Source organism: Crassostrea angulata, chromosome 9, assembly GCF_025612915.1.
Source record: "Crassostrea angulata isolate pt1a10 chromosome 9, ASM2561291v2, whole genome shotgun sequence".
In the NCBI taxonomy this organism is placed as follows: Eukaryota; Metazoa; Mollusca; class Bivalvia; order Ostreida; family Ostreidae; genus Magallana; species Magallana angulata.
In genome coordinates this window covers 6,140,712-6,150,214 of record NC_069119.1, presented here as the reverse complement: position 1 = coordinate 6,150,214, position 9,503 = coordinate 6,140,712, and the positions used below count along the sequence as shown (strand labels likewise).

At 32.3% G+C, this 9,503-nt stretch overlaps 1 pseudogene; it reads right to left on the bottom strand.

Annotated features, from left to right (window-relative positions):
• Positions 1-5,401: 5,401 nt before the first annotated feature.
• On the bottom strand, positions 5,402-8,909 carry LOC128163277 (uncharacterized; annotated as a pseudogene).
• Positions 8,910-9,503: the final 594 nt, after the last annotated feature.

Genomic DNA, 9,503 nt, shown 5'->3' with positions numbered 1-9,503 from the left:
TACTTGGTGATATACACAAACCGATGTGCATACGTAAATATTTTATTTTTTGCACTTATGAGTATTTTGTTACGTATCGTATCTAAAATAACCAGAAAGGTAACGCTTTATTGGTTGTTAGTCAAATTCATTTAAAGTCTATCGTCTACGATATGCTATACACGTTTCACATTAGTTTTAATGTTTTATTAATAATAAGTCCAATTAATTAAAAAAACCGTGTGCATGACGGTGACTTAACAAATATCCCGACTGATGATTTCTTTACGTTTTGGATGCATACAGAATCTGATTAAAATAAGACTTGAATAGCATATCATAGAACACTTTACTTTAGATTACTTTGATTAAAAAATCATGAGCGAGAGAAATGTGTTTATTTCCTTATTTGTTTGTATTTGCCCCCTTCCCCGAAAAAAAAAAACCACATGAAATAAATGAAACTTATTTGAATAAATGCCGAGTTTCATTATACACCAGTTCTACTTTCTTTTATTAAGTTTAGCCTGTCAAATAATGTAACAAAACAATTTACGCGCTACTTTTTTAAACAGTTGTAAAAAGATAATAAGAAAATCGTTTGTTTGTTTAATATTTTCATAAAGAACTATATATGGTTTGGGCTGTTTTTGGCCCCCGTAATTTATAAAATTTTAACGCTATTAACATGTAATGATATTGATATCATTTTAAAATACAACATTCAAATTTTTCATTCTTGATTTATTTATTATGTTATCAAATGCATGCTGTTTGCTTTAAAATTATTGATTATACTCACTAATGTACAATTGGATACAGAAATGTATGATTGCTCTCTATATAATTTGCCAAAAAAAAAATATAGGAAATATCATTTTGTTTTTTTAGATGCCAAAACAGGAATACTGCTGTTTATGCTAGAGACGCTGTAAACTCAACACGAGACGACACGTTCCACCTGGCATAAAATTCAGGCGATATATAAAACGAATCACTGGAAAGTATTGCTTGGAAACCGATGTATCGTGCAACTCATGTATTGCGCGGGTTTACAGAAGTCTACCAACCCAAAGCAAGGTTCAGCTTTTTCGACCAGAGCCATCCGGTAATGCTGAATATTTGCTTCTACTGCAGTATTCAACAGTCCAAAGTATATTTCTTTACAAATACCGTATACTCCTAGAACACACAAGTACTGTACTGTCTGCAGACGGGATGGAAGTAGACGACTTCGACTTGTACAAATTTCCCAGTCAGCATCAACGCATGCTTTTATCCAAACTGGAATGTTTGTCTACTCAGGTAATAGATGTTGCAGTCATCATTTGGAACTTGGCTTCTTCAACAGACATGCTCATGGATTGATAGCTTCAAGAAAAGATCAGAACTGGTTTTCAAGAAGTGACATATGCCAATTGGTCACCAACATTCGCCAAATGATGACCGCCGACTGCAGCCATCTTTACTTCGATAATCCAGCTGTTCTAACATCTGAAGATTACTTCACTCTTACTGGTCTCAACAAAGAACAATTTCATGACTTGGCGATTTATTATCTTCTCTACACAACTCGAAAGTGAGATCCATTAGAACTTGTATAGCATCCTGTTTTATGAAATTGCGTACAAGGCTTTCAAACAAAATGATCTCGGTTTTACTTGGATTAGAAGAGGCACAGATTCAAAGATCTATCACAAGTGTTCGAAAGACATTGTTTAATGATTTTGTGCCGTTACGTCTTGGCTTTGAACATATTTTCACAATGAGTTCTGCAGAAGTCACACGACTGAGACTGCTTCAAAGTTGTTTGGGACTAACATTAGTGATGCCATTACAGTCCTCGATGGCACCTACATATATATCCAGAAGAGCGCGGATTACAGTTTCCAAAGAAGATCATACAGCATGCACAAGAATCGGCCTTTGCTAAAACCCATGATGATCGTAGGGACAGATGGTTACATCCTCGACGTCATTGGACCCTACTTTGCAGATTACCATAATAATGATGCGGCAAGAACCAAACACTTGTTACTTACAAATGAAAGTGCAAACAATTGGTTCCAGGAAAATTATATCCTTACAATAGACAGGGGTTTCCAAGATGCTGTCGATTTTCTGGAAGAAGAAGGGTTCAACGTCAAGATGCCATTTTATCTTAAAAAAAGGATCAAAGCAACATTCAACAGAGGAAGCTAACCTCTCTCGATTAATAATTGTTGGGTGGTTGAAAGTGCGAATGGTCGAATTAAGCAATGGAAGCTTTTAGGCAAAACATTTCCAAACACACTTGTTCCAGCAGTTGGTGATTTTGTGCGTATTGTATGTGCACTCTGCAATATATTCCGGGATACGTTAACACCAGTTAATGACCAACATTCTCCTCTTATTGAAAAAATGTTGAAAAAATCACAACAACCAAACAAACTCCTAACATTTCTACAAAAGAACAATCTTATCCACAAAAGAACTCTATTTAAAGAACTTCAAGAAGATGACCCTGAGCTTAACAACTTTCCAAAGCTTTCAATTGAGAGTCTCCGTGATATAATACTCGGAGTTCCTTCATATTCAAAAGAACATATGTGTAATGGGTCTTACAACATTCTGATTCACAAGGAAAACAAGAATATTGTTATAGTGAAATTTCAATCACGGCACATAAGAAGTGTAACCCATACATTGCGGGTTGAATTTGACCCCAACGACATTCAAGAACCTATTACATCTTGGTACTGTACTTGCAAAGTTGGTGCAAGGGTAGTTGGTTGCTGCTCTCACATCGCCAGTGTCATTTGGTTCCTGGGATATGAGCGCCATCAGGAAAATCCAACTAGAGTAGTTACAATTTCAACAGACACAATTCTGGATGCTAGCGAAGTTGACTTGGATTATGATTAAGAAGAGTAATAATGTAAACATGACATGTTTAAACTGATTTGACAAGTACAAACAATATCACATTTCTTGTGAAGGGACTGAAACAATGTTGAATTGATATCTGTAAATCTATAGTGACATTGGTATTTCATTATATTTTTAAATCTTGAATGATCGTTCCAAATGTTTCTAATTAGAAAATAGCGACATTTACATACAATCATCTTCAAAGATGTTTTAATTGATAGTTGTTTGTTTGATTTATTCTACCCACTGATAAAATACAAAAGTTCAATAGTAATCCCTTTTCACAAATAAAAACAATATGAGATATATGATGCTCTCACAATGAGTGATCTCTATGGAAACATTTTTTATGCAATAATGTTTTGCCTACCAATTCTACTTGCAAACAAACAAATTACAACTTTGTATTTTGTTCTTTAATTTTAATCGTTGTATGTTTATATACTTTCAAATGGACCCCAACTTCCTACACTTTACTCACTTTTTGCTACAAAAATGTGTAACCATGTTGCTATCGCCCCTTACCTACCAATATATGTTGCTTTGTGACTGTTCACATCGATTCATATATATATTTGTATATATGTATGCAAATGTACGACCTACAAAGACTAAGTCTTTTTAGTACCTATATTTAATCCCCGTTTTACAGAAAATCTATATATAATGTTTGAGGTCCGTTTCCATGACAACGGAATATCTGAACATTTTAAAACATACATTTTAAATAACACAGTTGCCCCATCACTTACTACATAAAATATAAATAATTTCTGAATGGGGGGCCAAAAACAGCATAAACCATATATAGTTCTTTCAATTTTAAAACAGTAAACTAGCACACACACACACACACACACACACACACACACACACACACACACACACACACGCGCGCGCGCGATCTCTCTCTCTCTCTCTCTCTCTGAGAGAGAAAATCCATTCTCAAGACCATTTTGCATGGTTCAACAATCATTTAAGCATTAAAATAAATTAAATGTTTGTCTCCGTTAGGTCAGCTATCATTATTGTCTGCTGAATGTTGTACACCTACTTGATGTGTCTGAAGGTTCTGAAGTTATTTGTTGATTTGATGTGCTCGGATTGTTTCCTGGAATAGGGAGAATCTCTGAGATCTCATCAGTCTTTTCTTGTGGCGAAATTTCAGACGCATTCTCTCGTTCACTGTCACTGTCTTGCTGCTGAGAAGGCGTAATTAGCAAATAACGTATATCCTCCAAGAAAAGATCTAAAAATATTTAAACTTTTGATTACTCATTTTTTACACCCTGTTATGTGCGACAGAACACCTAAGGTTAATTCAATTTTATATCAATGCTTTAGAATTGCTATTATCTTCTAAACAACTTGTAAATATGTCAGTATGAAGAATTCCTTTAAAAACTTAATAACGTTTAACTTACAAAAAATGAATTATCAAAATTCAAAAATTTTAACAACTAAAACAAATTTGACCCGATTTTTTCCGCTCAATGTTTGATGGAATCAAATCAAATCAAAACGTCGGTTGTGGTTGCCGCTTTATCTGTAATTTTTTAATACACATTACAAAAATTATATTCGAATTCTGGTTTCTTTTAGTTTTGATTAAATGATCCTACTAATTTTACGCTTGTGTTAACTGTTTGTAACCATAGGAAGGAATGAGGATTCGTCTACCGCTAAACAAAAATGACCTTTGCTAAATGTAATATATTCTTGTTTATATACATTTGATAAATCCTTTTTTGATAAAAGAACGAACTTAGCTATACAAATTAAAGTAAGATGAATCTAAAGACAGAAACCATTACCTGCACCGAACATTCTTCCTCGTTTGTGATTCTGTTTAAAACGAAACTTGGTTTTTCCAAAATGATTAAACAAATACCAGCTATCTTTTACCTGTAACTTGTTTTATCGTTTACATGTGCTAAAGTCCAAGCAGGGCGAAAGCGCTATAAGTATGAACATTGTATTTTTTAAATTCATACAAAGCATTAGATTATAAGTAAATACGACAATTTATAGCAAATAATGTTAAATCTTATTATCTCTTACCTCATCACGATACAGCTTTATAATAAAGACATGTCAATTGATTAACTAAAACAACAAATATAAACTAATTTAAAAAAAAAAAAAAGAATGTACCAACTTATATTGCATGTCATTTTTCAGACGTTAACCTTGAATTTCACATACACCAACTACTAATAGCAAACCCTAAAACAACAGTTCCTTTTATCTTTATAATTTTGTATAAGCCACCGAACCGCCATACTAAATGTGTTTGACAAACATAAACCAATACACAGCAATGTACGTACATTTAGAGTCTTATTGCGAGTGTTTTGAATATTTTGACTATTTCTTATTTAAACAAATCATACGTTGTCTTCCTCCAATCCAAGACCAAACTGGTACATGTATTTAACTTTGATTGTTACAGATTATTCATCTTTTACACGTTTATAGTTTTATTTTACAATGCCATAGATCAATTCAGAATCAATTCAATTCATCACAGCGTCGTTACAGTTATCGAGACACCAGGAAGGGCAAGATCGTCCACTGGTACAACGGACTTCTGAAAGACGATTGGCAAATTTTGCTTTGCACTGTAGCTTCCAAATTTACACTTATAGTTCCTTAATGCAATCCACACTTTGTTCACTTTAGCCAGCAGGAGAACTCTCTCGTCTCCCAGGACACCTTTCTTCTTGCCGATGTCTTGCGATGTATGCCTTTGAATTGCCTTAAAATGAAAGAAACATTGCCAACACAAATTCGTACTTCTAAAACGCATTATTTTTTCTATTTATTTAGATTTACAAAACAATCGATAAATCAATCATCAAGCAACCACAAATGATAGAATATAGCTTTGATGATTTTTTAAAACACAGATTAAATTAAACGAAGGGAAATCGACGGACGACTTTATTTGCCTAAAATGAATCATACCGCGAACGTTTAATTGATTACAAGACAATATACTCATCTTACCAAATATTTTGTAATGATATGAAAAACTGAAATTGGCTGTAATGTTGACTTAAAAGACAATACCTCCCATACTTTTCAGATATGTTTTTATAACATATTTAGATATATATCATGACTCCTTTCATACTTCTAGGGTTATTTAAAAATTATTCAAGCTTAAATTTTCAAACTTCTTAAACAAACCCGTAAAAACTTGATACAAACTTTGAACACCAACACCCCTGTATTGTCCAAGGGGATAAATATTTAATATAGCTGGCCTAAGAGTTCTGAAAATCACGAGTTAAAATTTCTCGGTTTAATAATGCTTTGTGGAAGTTAATTTGATAACAATTTGGTTGTAATAGAAAGAAGAACCTTTATAATACTGAGTAAGCCAAAATTTTATGACGGCAGTTAAAAATAATGTAAGTATTTAAGTTTCCAACCATCATCAACTTATTATCACTGATCTTTTGAAAAATGTTTTAATAATATAAACATCATTGATTAAAATATATTTAGCAAAAAAGGGCATGCATCCAATCATATATTAATTTACACCTGCAGAAAAGGCAATTCCTTTTGAGAAAATTTTGAACCAGGATGAGTTTTAGTACTTTTTTTCTACTTTTGCTTGGAATCAAGATGTAGTTACAGAGTGGATTCTCTCATGTTTTTTTTTTGGGAGGGGGGGGGGGTCTTATATGGTTTGTTAATATGGGTTGCGTTTAGATATGCATGATACGTATTTTGCACTATAACCAAACTGCATCCTATATTTAATAAAAATGTATAAAATTTTGAATACAGTTTCTACCGATTTGTAAAAGAATACTTACTAAGCAACTCGAAATAAAACCCTTGGTAGTAAATGAATCGATGACTTAACTCACAAATTCCTCTCGAAGGAGTCCCTCGTTTTCAACTGCTCCTGCTACTGCCTTTTATACAATATAAACTTGTAGTACCAAAGTAGTATGGGTTTGCCCCACCTTTCAAAAAATTCACATTATTTCAAGAAAAATAAATCTTAATGAGAAAAAGGATTTAAAAAAAGACCCATCCATAAGAAATTGTGATAAACTGATCCAATTTGTACCAGACATTTTAAAAATCAATTCTAATACATTCGAGGTATCTAGTTGTACATATACAGATCAAGTGAGCTTTTCCATTTCTCTTGAACGACAATACCACCTCTACTTGGGCATTGGTTGCTGTTTCCATTTTTCCCGACCAGCCACCAGGCGTTGGTGCCCGAAAGGAGAACAAAGGCAAACACAAACAACGCCTATATAATTTAAAAGTACAAACACTAATGATAAATTAATATAATTCGCAAACTTTTTAATCGCCCCCAGGATACACAGACAAGAAGTGAAAAGCACGTTATGCAAGATTTTACTAAAAAAACTAATTATTTTTAGTTAATAAGTGTTATATATCTAAAATGGGTTGTAGAATGAATACAGAAGAATATATACACATATATTATTTAAAAATAGTAAATCAGCAAGTTAAATGTAGGGCACTAGAAATGACTTTCGGCTTGCACAATAAAAATTCGCACGGGGCAGCCAATCTCTTCTTCAAAACATAACACAGCGTAAAACATAATTCAAAAATCAGGAGAGTCGACCTATTACACCATCATGATTGATTTTACGCAAATATTAAAACTTCTTTATTCAATATGACAGAAAATCAGTTATCTTTGATTAAAATGTGAAAAATGTCTGTTTATTTTTTAGATTGTAAGAAAAATGGTTTTCGGTTGCTTAACTTATAAAAAGGATAAATAGTAATTATTTATGTAGTATACTCACTCAGCTAGATTTTGAAAGCATCAGTAGAGAGAACATCGAAATCAAGTTATCAACCCTTTACTACGGTTCTCTTTTATAGCTTTTTTCTGACAATTTATACTTGGCTCGCCTGTGAATTTTTTTTATTGCTGTTTTTATTTTCTAAATGTTAAAAAAAAGAACGCATTCTATGGTATTTTATAGAAAAAATGTTCTTGTACTCATTTTTATGAATAACACGTTTTGAAATTTTAACCTAATATCTGTAATACGTTTTTCTTTGTTAGCATACTTTTGCAAGTTGTCTTTCCTAGTTGTCTTAAGACGTCATCCCATGATAGTTCGAGGTCAGTCTATGTCGATTACCTTTCCTTTCGTATTAATGTGCTCTTCATTTGTTCTAGCTTTCTTTGTTTAAAAAGCTACGAGCTTGCATACATGTTCCCCATATTTATATCATTTGATAGCGATATAAGTTTTACAACCGGATTACATAAAACAAGGCATAAACATATAAAACTAAAAACTGAGGAATTTATTCGATCTACTTACAATCTTTTTTGTTACAGGCTAGCCATAATGACTCCCCGGACAAAATACAGTGTTACCAAAATACTTAAATATCATTTATTCAAATTTTATTCCTGATGATCGGGAAACGTTCATTGCAATTGTTGTATAAGTACAAACAAGGGTGTACACTTCCTTAAAACAAAACAATTACCAAGTCGAAACATGTGGTGATCGCAAATTTATCAAACACATGTTACATTGTGCTGGTAAATATAAAAAGCTTGTTCCTTTTCCTGTTTCAATTTAATCTCCCTTACCTTTATTAATTACTGTCCTTGAACATTTCAAATTGTTTATCTAATTCCTTAATTAATTGATTAATTCAGTACAAAATAATGCACAGCAAATTGACAATATATAAGGTAATACACTAGTTTTTGCAAATTCATTTTAAGGATGATATAAAGTCATCTTAAAACAATTACATACAATGAGTGTGAAAAACAGCTTGAGATATTTTGAGTTATGTTTTGATACAAACCCGAATTTCTTCTTTTTTTTATTATAATATTTTGTTGTATAGTGATTTTAATCAGTTTTATTGCTGGCTATTTCTTATGATAAAATGAAGCATCACGTTCAGAAAAAAAGAAATTGCAACATTTTGCGATTGAAGGATGTTCCCTTCAATTTGTTTCTGCTTACCTGCATTTTCAAAAATTAACCAAATCAAGCTGACTTTGATGTATTCTCCAACCTTTACTTAAAATCTGCCTATAAATTGAATGCCATTTTACAGGAATCAAAAACACTGTGCCGGATAATCATGCCATAGTCATGGTAAAATTTTTGCACAGGCATTTTTATCAAATAATAGGACATTGCCTTGAAAGTATGAACCACATTTGTGTCTCGCCTGTACATGTCAAGTAAAACATTGTTCTTTTCATATACAAGCCATTGAAAAAAAATCTTGTAAAAGGATAATAAACAAATCTACAAGGTTTTCAAAACATCATTCTAAAAATATTCACTATTGAAAAACAGTTTTTTCCTATATGTATTTAATTCAGACAGGCTTGAGAGATCTTTTCCAAGGGGAATAAAACTTTCATTTCGAACAGAAGTGTTTAATTTTCGGTAGGAAATTCTTAATATACTATAGAAACTTTGTTTTTACATATATAAGAGGGTTGTTCGGAAGTTATTGAGACATTTACTCTTATTTCCTTGGGGAAAAAGATAAATCCTTGAAATTTCACCAAAACGTACACCAGGATAGGGTTTATCAATGTAAAAAAAAAT